We start from the raw sequence: 18,619 nt of genomic DNA, 5'->3' as shown, positions 1-18,619 counted from the left end.
CGTAAGCCTCTGCATCACTCTCTTGAGCCTTTGCATCCCTCCCTTTGTCCTCTGCATCCCTCACTTCAGCCTCTGCTTCCCTCTCTTGAGCCTCTGCATCCCTCTCTTTAGCCTCTGCATCACTCTCTTGAGCCTTTGCATCCCTCTCTTTGTCCTCTGCATCCCTCACTTCAGCCTCTGCTTCCCTCTCTTGAGCCTCTGCATCCCTCTCTTTAGCCTCTGCATCCCTCTCATGAGCCTCTCTATCCCTCTCTTAAGCCTCTGCATCACTCTCTTAAGCCTCTGAATCACTCTCGTAAGCCCCTGAATCACTCTCTTGAGCCTCTGTATCACTCTCTTGAACCCCCAGCATCCCTTTCTTGAGCCTCTGCATCACTCTCTTGAGCTTCTGCATCCCTCTCTTAAGCCTCTGCATCACTCTCTTAAGCCTCTGAATAACTCTCTTAAGCCTCTGCTTCCCTCTCTTGATCCTCTGCATCACTCTCTTGATCCTCTGCATCACTCTCTTGAGCCTCTTCATCACTCTCTTCAGCCTCTGTATCACTCTCTTAAGCCGCTGCATCCCTCTCCTGATCCTCTGCATCACTCTCTTGAGCCTCTGCATCATTCTCCTGAGCCTCTGCATCCCTCTCCTAAGCCTCTACATCATTCTCGTGAGCCTCTGCATCACTCTGTTGAGCCTCTGCATCTCTCTTTTCAGCCTCTGCATCACTCTCTGGAGCCTCTGCATCCCTCTCTGGAGCCTCAGCAGCCCTCTCTTGAGCCTCTGCATCCCTCTCTTAAGCTTCTGCATCACTCTCTTGAGCCTCTGCATCCCTCTCTTAAGCCTCTGCATCACTCTCTTGAGCCTTTGCATCCCTCTCTTTGTCCTCTGCATCCCTCACTTCAGCCTCTGCATCACTCTCTTGAGCCTCTGAATCACTCACTTGAGCCTCTGCATCCCTCTCTTGAGCCTCTGCATCACTCTCTTGAGCCTCAGCATCCCTCTCTTGAGCCTCTGCATCACTCTCCTTAGCCTCTGCATCACTCTCTTCAGCCTCTGCTTCCCTCTCTTGATCCTCTGCATCACTCTCTTGAGCCTCTGCATCATTCTCTTGAGCCTCTGCATCCCTCTCTTATGCCTCTACATCATTCTCTTGAGCCTCTGCATCCCTCTCTTGAGCCTTTGCATAACTCTCTTAAGCCTCTGCATCCCTCTCTTGAGCCTCTGCATCACTCTCTGAAGCCTCTGCATCCCTCTCTTGAGCCTCTGCATCACTCTCAAGTGCCTCTACATTCCTCACTTTAGCCTCTTCATCCCTCTCTTGAGCCTCTGCATCCCTCTCTTGAGCCTATTCATCCCTCTCTTGAGCCTCTGCATCACTCTCTTGAGCCTCTGCATCCCTCTTTTAAGCCTCTGCATCAATCTCGTATGCCTCTGCATCACTCTCTAGAGCCTCTGCATCACTCTCTTAAGCCTCTGCATTACTCACATAAGCCTCTGCTTCCCTCTCTTGATCCTTTGCATCACTCTCTTGAGCCTCTGCATCATTCTCTTGAGCCTCTGCATCCCTCTCTTATGCCTCTACATCATTCTCTTGAGCCTCTGCATCCCTCTCTTGAGCCTTTGCATAACTCTCTTAAGCCTCTGCATCCCTCGCTTGAGCCTCTGCATCACTCTCTGAAGCCTCTGCATCCCTCTCTTGAGCCTCTGCATCACTCTCAAGTGCCTCTACATTCCTCACTTTAGCCTCTTCATCCCTCTCTTGAGCCTCTGCATCCCTCTCTTGAGCCTATTCATCCCTCTCTTGAGCCTCTGCATTCCTCTCTTGAGCCTATGCATCACTCTCTTCAGCCTCTGCATCACTCTCTTGAGCCTCTGCATTCCTCTCTTGAGCCTATGCATCACTCTCTTCAGCCTCTGTATTACTCTCTTGAGCCTCTGCATCACTCTCTTGAGCCTCTGCATCACGCTCTTAAGCCTCTGCATGCCTCTTTTGAGCCTCTGCATCACTCTCTTGAGCCTCTGCATCACGCTCTTAAGCCTCTGTAAGCCTCTTTTGAGCCTCAGCGTCTCTCTCTTGACGTCCTGCATCCCTCTCATGAGCCTCTGCATCCCTCTCTCGAGCCTCTGCATCACTCTCTTGATCCTCTACATCACTCTCTTCAGCCTCTGCATCACTCTCTTAAGGCTCTGCTTCCCTCTCTTGATCCTCTGCATCACTCTCTAGAGCCTCTGCATCACTCTCTTGAGCCTCTGCATCTCTCTTTTCAGCCTCTGCATCACTCTCTGGAGCCTCAGCATCCCTCTCTGGAGCCTCAGCAGCCCTCTCCTGAGCCTCTGCACCACTCTCTTGAGCCTCTTCATCATTCTCTTGAGCCTCTTCATCACTCTCTTCAGCCTCTGTATCACTCTATTAGGCCGCTGCATCCATCTCCTGATCCTCTGCATCACTCTCCTAAGCCTCTACATCATTCTCTTAAGCTTCTGCATCACTCTCTTGAGCCTCTGCATCCCTCTCTTTAGCCTCTGCATCACTCTCTTGAGCCTTTGCATCCCTCTCTTTGTCCTCTGCATCCCTCACTTCAGCCTCTGCTTCCCTCTCTTGAGCCTCTGCATCCCTCTCTGTAGCCTCTGCATCCCTCTCATGAGACTCTGCATACCTCTCTTAAGCCTCTGCATCACTCTCTTAAGCCTCTGAATCACTCTCGTAAGCCCCTGAATCACTCTCTTGAGCCTCTGTATCACTCTCTTGAACCCCCTGCATCCCTTTCTTGAGCCTCTGCATCACTCTCTTGAGCTTCTGCATCCCTCTCTTAAGCCTCTGCATCAATCTCTTAAGCCTCTGAATAACTCTCTTAAGCCTCTGCTTCCCTCTCTTGAGCCTCAACATCACTCTCAAGTGCCTCTACATCCCTCACTTTAGCCTCTTCATCCCTCTCTTGAGCCTCTGCATCCCTCTCTTGAGCCTATTCATCCCTCTCTTGAGCCTCTGCATTCCTCTCTTCAGCCTCTGCATCACTCTCTTCAGCCTCTGCATCACTCTCTTGAGCCTCTGCATCACTCTCTTGAGCCTCTTCATCACGCTCTGAAGCCTCTGCATGCCTCTTTTGAGCCTCTACATCACTCTCTCGAGCCTCTGAATCACGCTCTTAAGCCTCTGTATGCCTCTTTTGAGCCTCAGCGTCTCTCTCTTGACGTCCTGCATCCCTCTCATGAGCCTCTGCATCCCTCTCTTGAGCCTCTGCATCCCTCTCTTGAGCCTCTGCCTCACTCTCTTAAGCCTCTGAATCCCTCTCCTGAGCCCTCTGCATCACTCTCTTGAGCCTGTGCATCACTTTCTAGAGCCTCTGCGTTACTCGCTTCAGCCTCTGCATCACTCTCTTAAGCCTCTGCTTCCTTCTCTTGATCCTCTGCATCACTCTCTTGAGCCTCTGCATCACTCACTTGATCCTCTGCATCACTCTCTTCAGCCTCTGTATCACTCTCTTAAGCCGCTGCATCCCTCTCCTGATCCTCTGCATCACTCTCTTGAGCCTCTGCATCATTCTCCTGAGCCTCTGCATCATTCTCCTGAGCCTCTGCATCCCTCTCCTAAGCCTTATATTTAATAAACTAATAACAATAAACTGAAAATTCACAAAAACGTGGAAAAATGGCCTAATTCGATGATATTTTGTTTAAATCACATAAAGGAAAAAGGGATGATAAAGGTCAAAATATTGCTAAATTCGATGATTTTTAGTACAAAACAAAATGCAAGAAAACTTGCTTAGAGTTGCAAAATTTGTGAAATTCTGAGATTTGAAGGCTAAATCACATATCGTGGGAAAACATGAAGTTGTATCAAAATATTGGTAAAAACGAATATATATACGTAAAATCACACTACATGAATAACGTGAAAAAAGTCACTATATTACCATATTTGAGGATTTTAACTTCAAATCATAGAGCGAGGTTTCGTATTATTTAGATCCAAGAAAAGACATATGACAATGTTGTTTCAAATACAAATGATAAAAATCAATGTGTTTTCAATAGAGTTAACTAAAATGTTCCTGATTTTCCGTTTATATTACCGATGGAAGATGTACACGTAAAACCGCTCTAATCCGGCTGAAACGTCGATATATGCAATAAAAACAGAACTTCTCCCCTTTCCAATATCTTACTCAGTATTTTAACGAAAAACAAATATTTGATTGAAAATGAAGTGTTTAAGGTTAATGTCTAATCAATTATGTGTTTGCATCATTTTTATCGTATATTTATTGAATTAATAGCAATAAACTGAAAATTCACAAAAACGTGGAAAAACAGCAAAATATTGCCTAATTCGATTATATTTTGTTTATATCACATAAAGGAAAAAAGATGATAAACGTCAAAATATTGCTGAATTCGATGGTTTTTAGTACGAAACAAAATGCAAGAAAACTTGCTTAAAATGCAATATTATACGAAAATCTGAGATTTGGGGGCCAAAGCACATATCGTGATACTACATCAAATAGTATCGAAATATTGGTAAAAATGAATATATTTACGTAATATCAAACTACATGAAAAACGTGAAAAAGTCATTATTATACCAAATTTGAGGATTTTAACTTCGAATCATAGAGCGACGTTTCGTATTTTTTAGACCCTAGAAAAAACGTATGAAGATGTTGCTTCCAATACAAATGATAAAAATCAATGTGTTTTCATTAAAATTAACTAAAATGTTCCTGATTTTCGGTTTATATTAACGATGGAAGATGTACTCGTAAAACCGTTCTAATCCGGCTGAAACGTCGATATATGCAATAAAAACAGAACTTCTCCTCTTTTCAATATCTTACTCAGTATTTTAACGAGAAACAAATAGATGATTGAAAATGAAGTATTTAAGGTTATTTTCTGATCAATTATGTGTTTGCATAATTTTTATCGTATATTTAATGAATTAATAACAAAAACTGAAAATTCACAAAAACGAGGTAAAACAGCCTAATTCGATGATATTTTGTTTAAATTTCATAAAGGAAAAGGGGATGATAGAGGTCAAAACATTGCTAAATTCGATGATTTTTAGTACAAAATAAAATGCAAGAAAACTTGCATAGAGCTTCAAAATTTGCGAAATTCTGAGATTTGAAGGCTAAATCACATATCGTGAGAAAACATGAAGTAGTATCGAAATATTGGTAAAACGAATAAATATACGTAAAATCACACTACATGAATAACGTGAAAAAAGTCAATATATTACCATATATGAGGATTTTAACTTCAAATCATAGAGCGAGGTTTCGTATTATTTAGATCCAAGAAAAGACATATGACAATGTTGTTTCAAATACAAATGATAAAAATCAATGTGTTTTCATTAGAGTTAACTAAAATGTTCCTGATTTTCCGTTTATATTACCGATGGAAGATGTACACGTAAAACCGCTCTAATCCGGCTGAAACGTCGATATATGCAATAAAAACAGAACTTCTCCCCTTTCCAATATCTTACTCAGTATTTTAACGAAAAACAAATATTTGATTGAAAATGAAGTGTTTAAGGTTATTTTCTGAACAATTATGTGTTTGCATAATTTTTATCGTATATTTAATGAATTAATATCAATAAACTGAAAATTCACAAAAACGTGGAAAAACAGCAAAATATTGCCTAATTCGTTGATATTTTGTTAATATCACATAAAGGAAAAGGAGATGATAAACGTCAAAATATTGCTGAATGCGATGATTTTTAGTACGAAACAAAATGCAAGAAAACTTGCTTAAAATGCAATATTATACGAAAATCTAAGATTTGGAGGCCAAAGCACATATCGTGATACTACATGAAATAGTATCGAAATATTGGTAAAAATGAATATATTTACGTAATATCAAACTACATGAAAAACGTGAAAAAAGTCATTATTATACCAAATTTGAGGATTTTAACTTCGAATCATAGAGCGACGTTTCGTATTTTTTTAGACCCTAGAAAAAACGTATAAAGATGTTGCTTCCAATACAAATGATATAAATCAATGTGTTTTCATTAAAATTAACTAAAATGTTCCTGATTTTCGGTTTATATTACCGATGGAAGATGTACACGTAAAACCGTTCTAATCCGGCTGAAACGTCGATATATGCAATAAAAACAGAACTTCTCCCCTTTTCAATATCTTACTCAGTATTTTAACGAGAAACAAATAGATGATTGAAAATGAGGTATTTAACGTTATTTTCTGATCAATTATGTGTTTGCATAATTTTTATCGAATATTTAATGAATTAATAACAATAAACTGACAATTCACAAAAACGTGGAAAAATGGCCTAATTCGATGATATTTTGTTTAAATCACATAAAGGAAAAGGGGGATGATAAAGGTCAAAATATTGCTAAATTCGATGATTTTTAGTACAAAACAAAATGCAAAAAACTTGCTTAGAGATGCAAAATTTGCGAAATTCTGAGATTTGAAGGCTAAATCACATATCGTGGGAAAACATGAAGTAGTATCGAAATATTGGTAAAAACGAATATATATACGTAAAATCACACTACATGAATAAAGTGAAAAAAGTCACTATATTACCATATGGGAGGATTTTAACTTCAAATCATAGAGCGAGGTTTCGTATTATTTAGATCTAAGAAAAGACATATGACAATGTTGTTTCAAATACAAATGATAAAAATCAATGCGTTTTCATTAGAGTTAACTAAAATGTTCCTGATTTTCCGTTTATATTACCGATGGAAGATGTACACGTAAAACCTCTCTAATCCGGCTGAAACGTCGATATATGCAATAAAAACAGAACTTCTCCCCTTTCCAATATCTTACTCAGTATTTTAACGAAAAACAAATATTTGATTGAAAATGAGGTGTTTAAGGTTAATGTCTAATCAATTATGTGTTTGCATCATTTTTATCGTATATTTATTGAATTAATAGCAATAAACTGAAAATTCACAAAAACGTGGAAAAACAGCAAAATATTGCCTAATTCGATGATATTTTGTTTATATCACATAAAGGAAAAAAGGATGATAAACGTCAAAATATTGCTGAATTCGATGATTTTTAGTACGAAACAAAATGCAAGCAAACTTGCTTAAAATGCAATATTATGCGAAAATCTGAGATTTGAAGGCCAAATCACATATCGTGATACTACATGAAATATTATCGAAATATTGGTAAAAATGAATATATTTACGTAATATCAAACTACATGAAAAACGTGAAAAAAGTCATTATTATACCAAATTTGAGGATTTTAACTTCGAACCATAGAGTGACTTTTCGTATTTTTTAGACCCAAGAAAAGACGTATGAAGATGTTGCTTCCAATACAAATGATAAAAATCAATGTGTTTTCATTAAAATTAACTAAAATGTTCCTGATTTTCGGTTTATATTACCGATGGAAGATGTACACGTAAAACCGTTCTAATCCTGCTGAAACGTCGATATATGCAATAAAAACAGAACTTCTCCTCTTTTCAATATCTTACTCAGTATTTTAACGAGAAACAAATAGATGATTGAAAATGAAGTATTTAAGGTTATTTTCTGATCAATTATGTGTTTGCATAATTTTTATCGTATATTTAATGAATTAATGACAATAAACTGAAAATTCACAAAAACGTGGAAAAACGGCCTAATTCGATGATATTTTGTTTAAATTACATAAAGGAAAAGGGGATGATAAAGGTCAAAATATTGCTAAATTCGATGATTTTTAGTACAAAACAAAATGCAAGAAAACTTGCTTAGAGATGCAAAATTTGCGAAATTCTGAGATTTGAAGGCTAAATCACATATCGTGGGAAAACATGAAGTAGTATCGAAATATTGGTAAAAACGAATATATATACGTAAAATCACACTACATGAATAACGTGAAAAAAGTCACTATATTACCATATTTGAGGATTTTAACTTCAAATCATAGAGCGAGGTTTCGTATTATTTAGATCCAAGAAAAGACATATGACAATCTTGTTTCAAATACAAATGATAAAAATCAATGTGTTTTCATTAGAGTTAAATAAAATGTTCCTGATTTTCCGTTTATATTACCGATGGAAGATGTACACGTAAAACCGCTCTAATCCGGCTGAAACGTCGATATATGCAATAAAAACAGAACTTCTCCCCTTTCCAATATCTTACTCAGTATTTTAACGAAAAACAAATATTTGATTGAAAATGAAGTGTTTAAGGTTATTTTCTGATCAATTATGTGTTTGCATAATTTTTATCGTATATTTAATGAATTAATAACAATAAACTGAAAATTCACAAAAACGTGGAAAAACGGCCTAATTCGATGATATTTTGTTTAAATTACATAAAGTAAAAGGAGATGATAAAGGTCAAAATATTGCTAAATTCGATGATTTTTAGTACAAAACAAAATGCAAGAAAACTTGCTTAGAGATGCAAAATTTGCGAAATTCTGAGATTTGAAGGCTAAATCACATATCGTGGGAAAACATGAAGTAGTATCGAAATATTGGTAAAAACGAATATATATACGTAAAATCACACTACATGAATAACGTGAAAAAAGTCACTATATTACCATATTTGAGAATTTTAACTTCAAATCATAGAGCGAGGTTTCGTATTATTTAGATCCAAGAAAAGACATATGACAATGTTGTTTCAAATACAAATGATAAAAATCAATGTGTTTTCATTAGAATTAACTAAAATGTTCCTGATTTTCCGTTTATATTACCGATGGAAGGTGTACACATAAAACCGCTCTAATCCTGCTGAAACGTCGATATATGCAATAAAAACAGAACTTCTCCCCTTTCCAATATCTTACTCAGTATTTTAACGAGAAGCAAATAGTTGATTGAAAATGAAGTGTTTAAGGTTAATGTCTAATCAATTATGTGTTTGCATCATTTTTATCGTATATTTAATGAATTATTATCAATAAACTGAAAATTCACAAAAACGTGGAAAAACAGCAAAATATTGCCTAATTCGATGATATTTTGTTAATATCACATAAAGGAAAAGGGGATGATAAACGTCAAAATATTGCTCAATTCGATGATTTTTAGTACGAAACAAAATGCAAGAAAACTTGCTTAAAATGCAATATTATACGAAAATCTGAGATTTGGAGGCCAAAGCACATATCGTGATACTACATGAAATAGTATCGAAATATTGGTAAAAATGAATATATTTACGTAATATCAAACTACATGAAAAACGTGAAAAAAGTCATTATTATACCAAATTTGAGGAATTTAACTTCGAATCATAGAGCGACGTTTCGTATTTTTTAGACCCTAGAAAAAACGTATAAAGATGTTGCTTCCAATACAAATGATAAAAATCAATGTGTTTTCATTAAAATTAACTAAAATGTTCCTGATTTTCGGTTTATATTACCGATGGAAGATGTACACGTAAAACCGTTCTAATCCGGCTGAAACGTCGATATATGCAATAAAAACAGAACTTCTCCCCTTTTCAATATCTTACTCAGTATTTTAACGAGAAACAAATAGATGATTGAAAATGAGGTATTTAACGTTATTTTCTGATCAATTATGTGTTTGCATAATTTTTATCGTATATTTAATGAATTAATAACAAAAACTGACAATTCACAAAAACGTGGAAAAATGGCCTAATTCGATGATATTTTGTTTAAATCACATAAAGGAAAAGGGGGATGATAAAGGTCAAAATATTGCTAAATTCGATGATTTTTAGTACAAAACAAAATGCAAAAAACTTGCTTAGAGATGCAAAATTTGCGAAATTCTGGGAATTTGAAGGCTAAATCACATATCGTGGGAAAACATGAAGTAGTATCGAAATATTGGTAAAACGAATATATATACGTAAAATCACACTACATGAATAACGTGAAAAAAGTCACTATATTACCATATTTGAGGATTTTAACTTCAAATCATAGAGCGAGGTTTCGTATTGTTTAGATCTAAGAAAAGACATATGACAATGTTGTTTCAAATACAAATGATAAAAATCAATGTGTTTTCATTAGAGTTAACTAAAATGTTCCTGATTTTCCGTTTATATTACCGATGGAAGATGTACACGTAAAACCGCTCTAATCCGGCTGAAACGTCGATATATTCAATAAAAACAGAACTTCTCCCCTTTCCAATATCTTACTCAGTATTTTAACGAAAAACAAATATTTGATTGAAAATGAAGTGTTTAAGGTTATTTTCTGATCAATTATGTGTTTGCATAATTTTTATCGTATATTTAATGAATTAATAACAATAAACTGAAAATTCACAAAAACGTAGAAAAACGGCCTAATTCGATGATATTTTGTTTAAATTACATAAAGGAAAAGGAGATGATAAAGTTCAAAATATTGCTAAATTCGATGATTTTTAGTACAAAACAAAATGCAAGAAAACTTGCTAAGAGATGCAAAATTTGCGAAATTCTGAGATTTGAAGGCTAAATCACATATCGTGGGAAAACATGAAGTAGTATCGAAATATTGGTAAAAACGAATATATATACGTAAAATCACACTACATGAATAAAGTGAAAAAAGTCACTATATTACCATATGGGAGGATTTTAACTTCAAATCATAGAGCGAGGTTTCGTATTATTTAGATCTAAGAAAAGACATATGACAATGTTGTTTCAAATACAAATGATAAAAATCAATGCGTTTTCATTAGAGTTAACTAAAATGTTCCTGATTTTCCGTTTATATTACCGATGGAAGATGTACACGTAAAACTGCTCTAATCCGGCTGAAACGTCGATATATGCAATAAAAACAGAACTTCTCCCCTTTCCAATATCTTACTCAGTATTTTAACGAAAAACAAATATTTGATTGCAAATGAGGTGTTTAAGGTTAATGTCTAATCAATTATGTGTTTGCATCATTTTTATCGTATATTTATTGAATTAATAGCAATAAACTGAAAATTCACAAAAACGTGGAAAAACAGCAAAATATTGCCTAATTCGATGATATTTTGTTTATATCACATAAAGGAAAAAAGGATGATAAACGTCAAAATATTGCTGAATTCGATGATTTTTAGTACGAAACAAAATGCAAGCAAACTTGCTTTAAATGCAATATTATGCGAAAATCTGAGATTTGAAGGCCAAATCACATATCGTGATACTACATGAAATATTATCGAAATATTGGTAAAAATGAATATATTTACGTATATCAAACTACATGAAAAACGTAAAAAAAGTCATTATTATACCAAATTTGAGGATTTTAACTTCGAACCATAGAGTGACTTTTCGTATTTTTTAGACCCTAGAAAAGACGTATGAAGATGTTGCTTCCAATACAAATGATAAAAATCAATGTGTTTTCATTAAAATTAACTAAAATGTTCCTGATTTTCGGTTTATATTACCGATGGAAGATGTACACGTAAAACCGTTCTAATCCTGCTGAAAAGTCGATATATGCAATAAAAACAGAACTTCTCCTCTTTTCAATATCTTACTCAGTATTTTAGCGAGAAACAAATAGATGATTGAAAATGAAGTATTTAAGGTTATTTTCTGATCAATTATGTGTTTGCATAATTTTTATCGTATATTTAATGAATTAATAACAATAAACTGAAAATTCACAAAAACGTGGAAAAAACGGCCTAATTCGATGATATTTTGTTTAAATTACATAAAGGAAAAGGGGATGATAAAGGTCAAAATATTGCTAAATTCGATGATTTTTAGTACAAAACAAAATGCAAGAAAACTTGCTTAGAGATGCAAAATTTGCGAAATTCTGAGATTTGAAGGCTAAATCACATATCGTGGGAAAACATGAAGTAGTATCGAAATATTGGTAAAAACGAATATATATACGTAAAATCACACTACATGAATAACGTGAAAAAAGTCACTATATTACCATATTTGAGGATTTTAACTTCAAATCATAGAGCGAGGTTTCGTATTATTTAGATCCAAGAAAAGACATATGACAATCTTGTTTCAAATACAAATGATAAAAATCAATGTGTTTTCATTAGAGTTAAATAAAATGTTCCTGATTTTCCGTTTATATTACCGATGGAAGATGTACACGTAAAACCGCTCTAATCCGGCTGAAACGTCGATATATGCAATAAAAACAGAACTTCTCCCCTTTCCAATATCTTACTCAGTATTTTAACGAAAAACAAATATTTGATTGAAAATGAAGTGTTTAAGGTTATTTTCTGATCAATTATGTGTTTACATAATTTTTATCGTATATTTAATGAATTAAACCCAATAAACTGAAAATTCACAAAAACGTGGAAAAACGGCCTAATTCGATGATATTTTGTTTAAATTACATAAAGTAAAAGGAGATGATAAAGGTCAAAATATTGCTAAATTCGATGATTTTTAGTACAAAACAAAATGCAAGAAAACTTGCTTAGAGATGCAAAATTTGCGAAATTCTGAGATTTGAAGGCTAAATCACATAACGTGGGAAAACATGAAGTAGTATCGAAATATTGGTAAAAACGAATATATATACGTAAAATCACACTACATGAATAACGTGAAAAAAGTCACTATATTACCATATTTGAGAATTTTAACTTCAAATCATAGAGCGAGGTTTCGTATTATTTAGATCCAAGAAAAGACATATGACAATGTTGTTTCAAATACAAATGATAAAAATCAATGTGTTTTCATTAGAATTAACTAAAATGTTCCTGATTTTCCGTTTATATTACCGATGGAAGATGTACACATAAAACCGCTCTAATCCTGCTGAAACGTCGATATATGCAATAAAAACAGAACTTCTCCCCTTTCCAATATCTTACTCAGTATTTTAACGAGAAGCAAATAGTTGATTGAAAATGAAGTGTTTAAGGTTAATGTCTAATCAATTATGTGTTTGCATCATTTTTATCGTATATTTAATGAATTAATATCAATAAACTGAAAATTCACAAAAACGTGGAAAAACAGCAAAATATTGCCTAATTCGATGATATTTTGTTAATATCACATAAAGGAAAAGGGGATGATAAACGTCAAAATATTGCTGAATTCGATGATTTTTAGTACGAAACAAAATGCAAGAAAACTTGCTTAAAATGCAATATTATACGAAAATCTGAGATTTGGAGGCCAAAGCACATATCGTGATACTACATGAAATAGTATCGAAATATTGGTAAAAATGAATATATTTGCGTAATATCAAACTACATGAAAAACGTGAAAAAAGTCATTATTATACCAAATTTGAGGATTTTAACTTCGAATCATAGAGCGACGTTTCGTATTTTTTAGACCCTAGAAAAAACGTATAAAGATGTTGCTTCCAATACAAATGATATAAATCAATGTGTTTTCATTAAAATTAACTAAAATGTTCCTGATTTTCGGTTTATATTACCGATGGAAGATGTACACGTAAAACCGTTCTAATCCGGCTGAAACAATATATATGCAATAAAAACAGAACTTCTCCCCTTTTCAATATCTTACTCAGTATTTTAACGAGAAACAAATAGATGATTGAAAATGAGGTATTTAACGTTATTTTCTGATCAATTATGTGTTTGCATAATTTTTATCGTATATTTAATGAATTAATAACAATAAACTGACAATTCACAAAAACGTGGAAAAATGGCCTAATTCGATGATATTTTGTTTAAATCACATAAAGGAAAAGGGGGATGATAAAGGTCAAAATATTGCTAAATTCGATGATTTTTAGTACAAAACAAAATGCAAAAAACTTGCTTAGAGATGCAAAATTTGAGAAATTCTGAGATTTGAAGGCTAAATCACATATCATGGGAAAACATGAAGTAGTATCGAAATATTGGTAAAAACGAATATATATACGTAAAATCACACTACATGAATAACGTGAAAAAAGTCACTATATTACCATATTTGAGGATTTTAACTTCAAATCTTAGAGCGAGGTTTCGTATTATTTAGACCTAAGAAAAGACATATGACAATGTTGTTTCAAATACAAATGATAAAAATCAATGTGTTTTCATTAGAGTTAACTAAAATGTTCCTGATTTTCCGTTTATATTACCGATGGAAGATGTACACGTAAAACCGCTCTAATCCGGTTGAAACGTCGATATATGCAATAAAAACAGAACTTCTCCCCTTTCCAATATCTTACTCAGTATTTTAACGAAAAACAAATATTTGATTGAAAATGAAGTGTTTAAGGTTATTTTCTGATCAATTATGTGTTTGCATAATTTTTATCGTATATTTAATGAATTAATAACAATAAACTGAAAATTCACAAAAACGTGGAAAAACGGCCTAATTCGATGATATTTTGTTTAAATTACATAAAGTAAAAGGAGATGATAAAGGTCAAAATATTGCTAAATTCGATGATTTTTAGTACAAAACAAAATGCAAGAAAACTTGCTTAGAGATGCAAAATTTGCGAAATTCTGAGATTTGAAGGCTAAATCACATATCGTGGGAAAACATGAAGTAGTATCGAAATATTGGTAAAAACGAATATATATACGTAAAATCACACTACATGAATAACGTGAAAAAAGTCACTATATTACCATATTTGAGAATTTTAACTTCAAATCATAGAGCGAGGTTTCGTATTATTTAGATCCAAGAAAAGACATATGACAATGTTGTTTCAAATACAAATGATAAAAATCAATGTGTTTTCATTAGAATTAACTAAAATGTGTTTGATTTTCCGTTTATATTACCGATGGAAGATGTACACATAAAACCGCTCTTATCCTGCTGAAACGTCGATATATGCAATAAAAACAGAACTTCTCCCCTTTCCAATATCTTACTCAGTATTTTAACGAGAAGCAAATAGTTGATTGAAAATGAAGTGTTTAAGGTTAATGTCTAATCAATTATGTGTTTGCATCATTTTTATCGTATATTTAATGAATTAATATCAATAAACTGAAAATTCACAAAAACGTGGAAAAACAGCAAAATATTGCCTAATTCGATGATATTTTGTTAATATCACATAAAGGAAAAGGGGATGATAAACGTCAAAATATTGCTGAATTTGATGATTTTTAGTACGAAACAAAATGCAAGAAAACTTGCTTAAAATGCAATATTATACGAAAATCTGAGATTTGGAGGCCAAAGCACATATCGTGATACTACATGAAATAGTATCGAAATATTGGTAAAAATGAATATATTTACGTAATATCAAACTACATGAAAAACGTGAAAAAAGTCATTATTATACCAAATTTGAGGATTTTAACTTCGAATCATAGAGCGACGTTTCGTATTTTTTAGACCCTAGAAAAAACGTATAAAGATGTTGCTCCCAATACAAATGATAAAAATCAATGTGTTTTCATTAAAATTAACTAAAATGTTCCTGATTTTCGGTTTATATTACCGATGGAAGATGAACACGTAAAACCGTTCTAATCCGGCTGAAACGTCGATATATGCAATAAAAACAGAACTTCTCCCCTTTTCAATATCTTACTCAGTATTTTAACGAGAAACAAATAGATGATTGAAAATGAGGTATTTAACGTTATTTTCTGATCAATTATGTGTTTGCATAATTTTTATCGTATATTTAATGAATTAATAACAATAAACTGACAATTCACAAAAACGTGGAAAAATGGCCTAATTCGATGATATTTTGTTTAAATCACATAAAGGAAAAGGGGGATGATAAAGGTCAAAATATTGCTAAATTCGATGATTTTTAGTACAAAACAAAATGCAAAAAACTTGCTTAGAGATGCAAAATTTGAGAAATTCTGAGATTTGAAGGCTAAATCACATATCATGGGAAAACATGAAGTAGTATCGAAATATTGGTAAAAACGAATATATATACGTAAAATCACACTACATGAATAACGTGAAAAAAGTCACTATATTACCATATTTGAGGATTTTAACTTCAAATCTTAGAGCGAGGTTTCGTATTATTTAGACCTAAGAAAAGACATATGACAATGTTGTTTCAAATACAAATGATAAAAATCAATGTGTTTTCATTAGAGTTAACTAAAATGTTCCTGATTTTCCGTTTATATTACCGATGGAAGATGTACACGTAAAACCGCTCTAATCCGGTTGAAACGTCGATATATGCAATAAAAACAGAACTTCTCCCCTTTCCAATATCTTACTCAGTATTTTAACGAAAAACAAATATTTGATTGAAAATGAAGTGTTTAAGGTTATTTTCTGATCAATTATGTGTTTGCATAATTTTTATCGTATATTTAATGAATTAATAACAATAAACTGAAAATTCACAAAAACGTGGAAAAACGGCCTAATTCGATGATATTTTGTTTAAATTACATAAAGTAAAAGGAGATGATAAAGGTCAAAATATTGCTAAATTCGATGATTTTTAGTACAAAACAAAATGCAAGAAAACTTGCTTAGAGATGCAAAATTTGCGAAATTCTGAGATTTGAAGGCTAAATCACATATCGTGGGAAAACATGAAGTAGTATCGAAATATTGGTAAAAACGAATATATATACGTAAAATCACACTACATGAATAACGTGAAAAAAGTCACTATATTACCATATTTGAGAATTTTAACTTCAAATCATAGAGCGAGGTTTCGTATTATTTAGATCCAAGAAAAGACATATGACAATGTTGTTTCAAATACAAATGATAAAAATCAATGTGTTTTCATTAGAATTAACTAAAATGTGTTTGATTTTCCGTTTATATTACCGATGGAAGATGTACACATAAAACCGCTCTTATCCTGCTGAAACGTCGATATATGCAATAAAAACAGAACTTCTCCCCTTTCCAATATCTTACTCAGTATTTTAACGAGAAGCAAATAGTTGATTGAAAATGAAGTGTTTAAGGTTAATGTCTAATCAATTATGTGTTTGCATCATTTTTATCGTATATTTAATGAATTAATATCAATAAACTGAAAATTCACAAAAACGTGGAAAAACAGCAAAATATTGCCTAATTCGATGATATTTTGTTAATATCACATAAAGGAAAAGGGGATGATAAACGTCAAAATATTGCTGAATTTGATGATTTTTAGTACGAAACAAAATGCAAGAAAACTTGCTTAAAATGCAATATTATACGAAAATCTGAGATTTGGAGGCCAAAGCACATATCGTGATACTACATGAAATAGTATCGAAATATTGGTAAAAATGAATATATTTACGTAATATCAAACTACATGAAAAACGTGAAAAAAGTCATTATTATACCAAATTTGAGGATTTTAACTTCGAATCATAGAGCGACGTTTCGTATTTTTTAGACCCTAGAAAAAACGTATAAAGATGTTGCTCCCAATACAAATGATAAAAATCAATGTGTTTTCATTAAAATTAACTAAAATGTTCCTGATTTTCGGTTTATATTACCGATGGAAGATGAACACGTAAAACCGTTCTAATCCGGCTGAAACGTCGATATATGCAATAAAAACAGAACTTCTCCCCTTTTCAATATCTTACTCAGTATTTTAACGAGAAACAAATAGATGATTGAAAATGAGGTATTTAACGTTATTTTCTGATCAATTATGTGTTTGCATAATTTTTATCGTATATTTAATGAATTAATAACAATAAACTGAAAATTCACAAAAACGTGGAAAAATGGCCTAATTCGATGATATTTTGTTTAAATCACATAAAGGAAAAGGGGGATGATAAAGGTCAAAATATTGCTAAATTCGATGATTTTTAGTACAAAACAGAATGCAAAAAACTTGCTTAGAGATGCAAAATTTGCGAAATTCTGAGATTTGAAGGCTAAATCACATATCGTGGGAAAACATGAAGTAGTATCGAAATATTGGTAAAAACGAATATATATACGTAAAATCACACTACATGAATAACGTGAAAAAAGTCACTATATTACCATATTTGAGGATTTTAACTTCAAATCATAGAGCGAGGTTTCGTATTATTTAGACCTAAGAAAAGACATATGACAATGTTGTTTCAAATACAAATGATAAAAATCAATGTGTTTTCATTAGAGTTAACTAAAATGTTCCTGATTTTCCGTTTATATTACCGATGGAAGATGTACACGTAAAACCGCTCTAATCCGGCTGAAACGTCGATATATGCAATAAAAACAGAACTTCTCCCCTTTCCAATATCTTACTCAGTATTTTAACGAAAAACAAATATTTGATTGAAAATGAAGTGTTTAAGGTTATTTTCTGATCAATTATGTGTTTGCATAATTTTTATCGTATATTTAATGAATTAATAACAATAAACTGAAAATTCACAAAAACGTGGAAAAACGGCCTAATTCGATGATATTTTGTTTAAATTACATAAAGTAAAAGGAGATGATAAAGGTCAAAATATTGCTAAATTCGATGATTTTTAGTACAAAACAAAATGCAAGAAAACTTGCTTAGAGATGCAAAATTTGCGAAATTCTGAGATTTGAAGGCTAAATCACATATCGTGGGAAAACATGAAGTAGTATCGAAATATTGGTAAAAACGAATATATATACGTAAAATCACACTACATGAATAACGTGAAAAAAGTCACTATATTACCATATTTGAGAATTTTAACTTCAAATCATAGAG

Source organism: Procambarus clarkii, chromosome 31, assembly GCF_040958095.1.
Source record: "Procambarus clarkii isolate CNS0578487 chromosome 31, FALCON_Pclarkii_2.0, whole genome shotgun sequence".
Lineage (NCBI taxonomy): Eukaryota > Metazoa > Arthropoda > Malacostraca > Decapoda > Cambaridae > Procambarus > Procambarus clarkii.
This window is presented reverse-complemented; position numbering follows the sequence as displayed.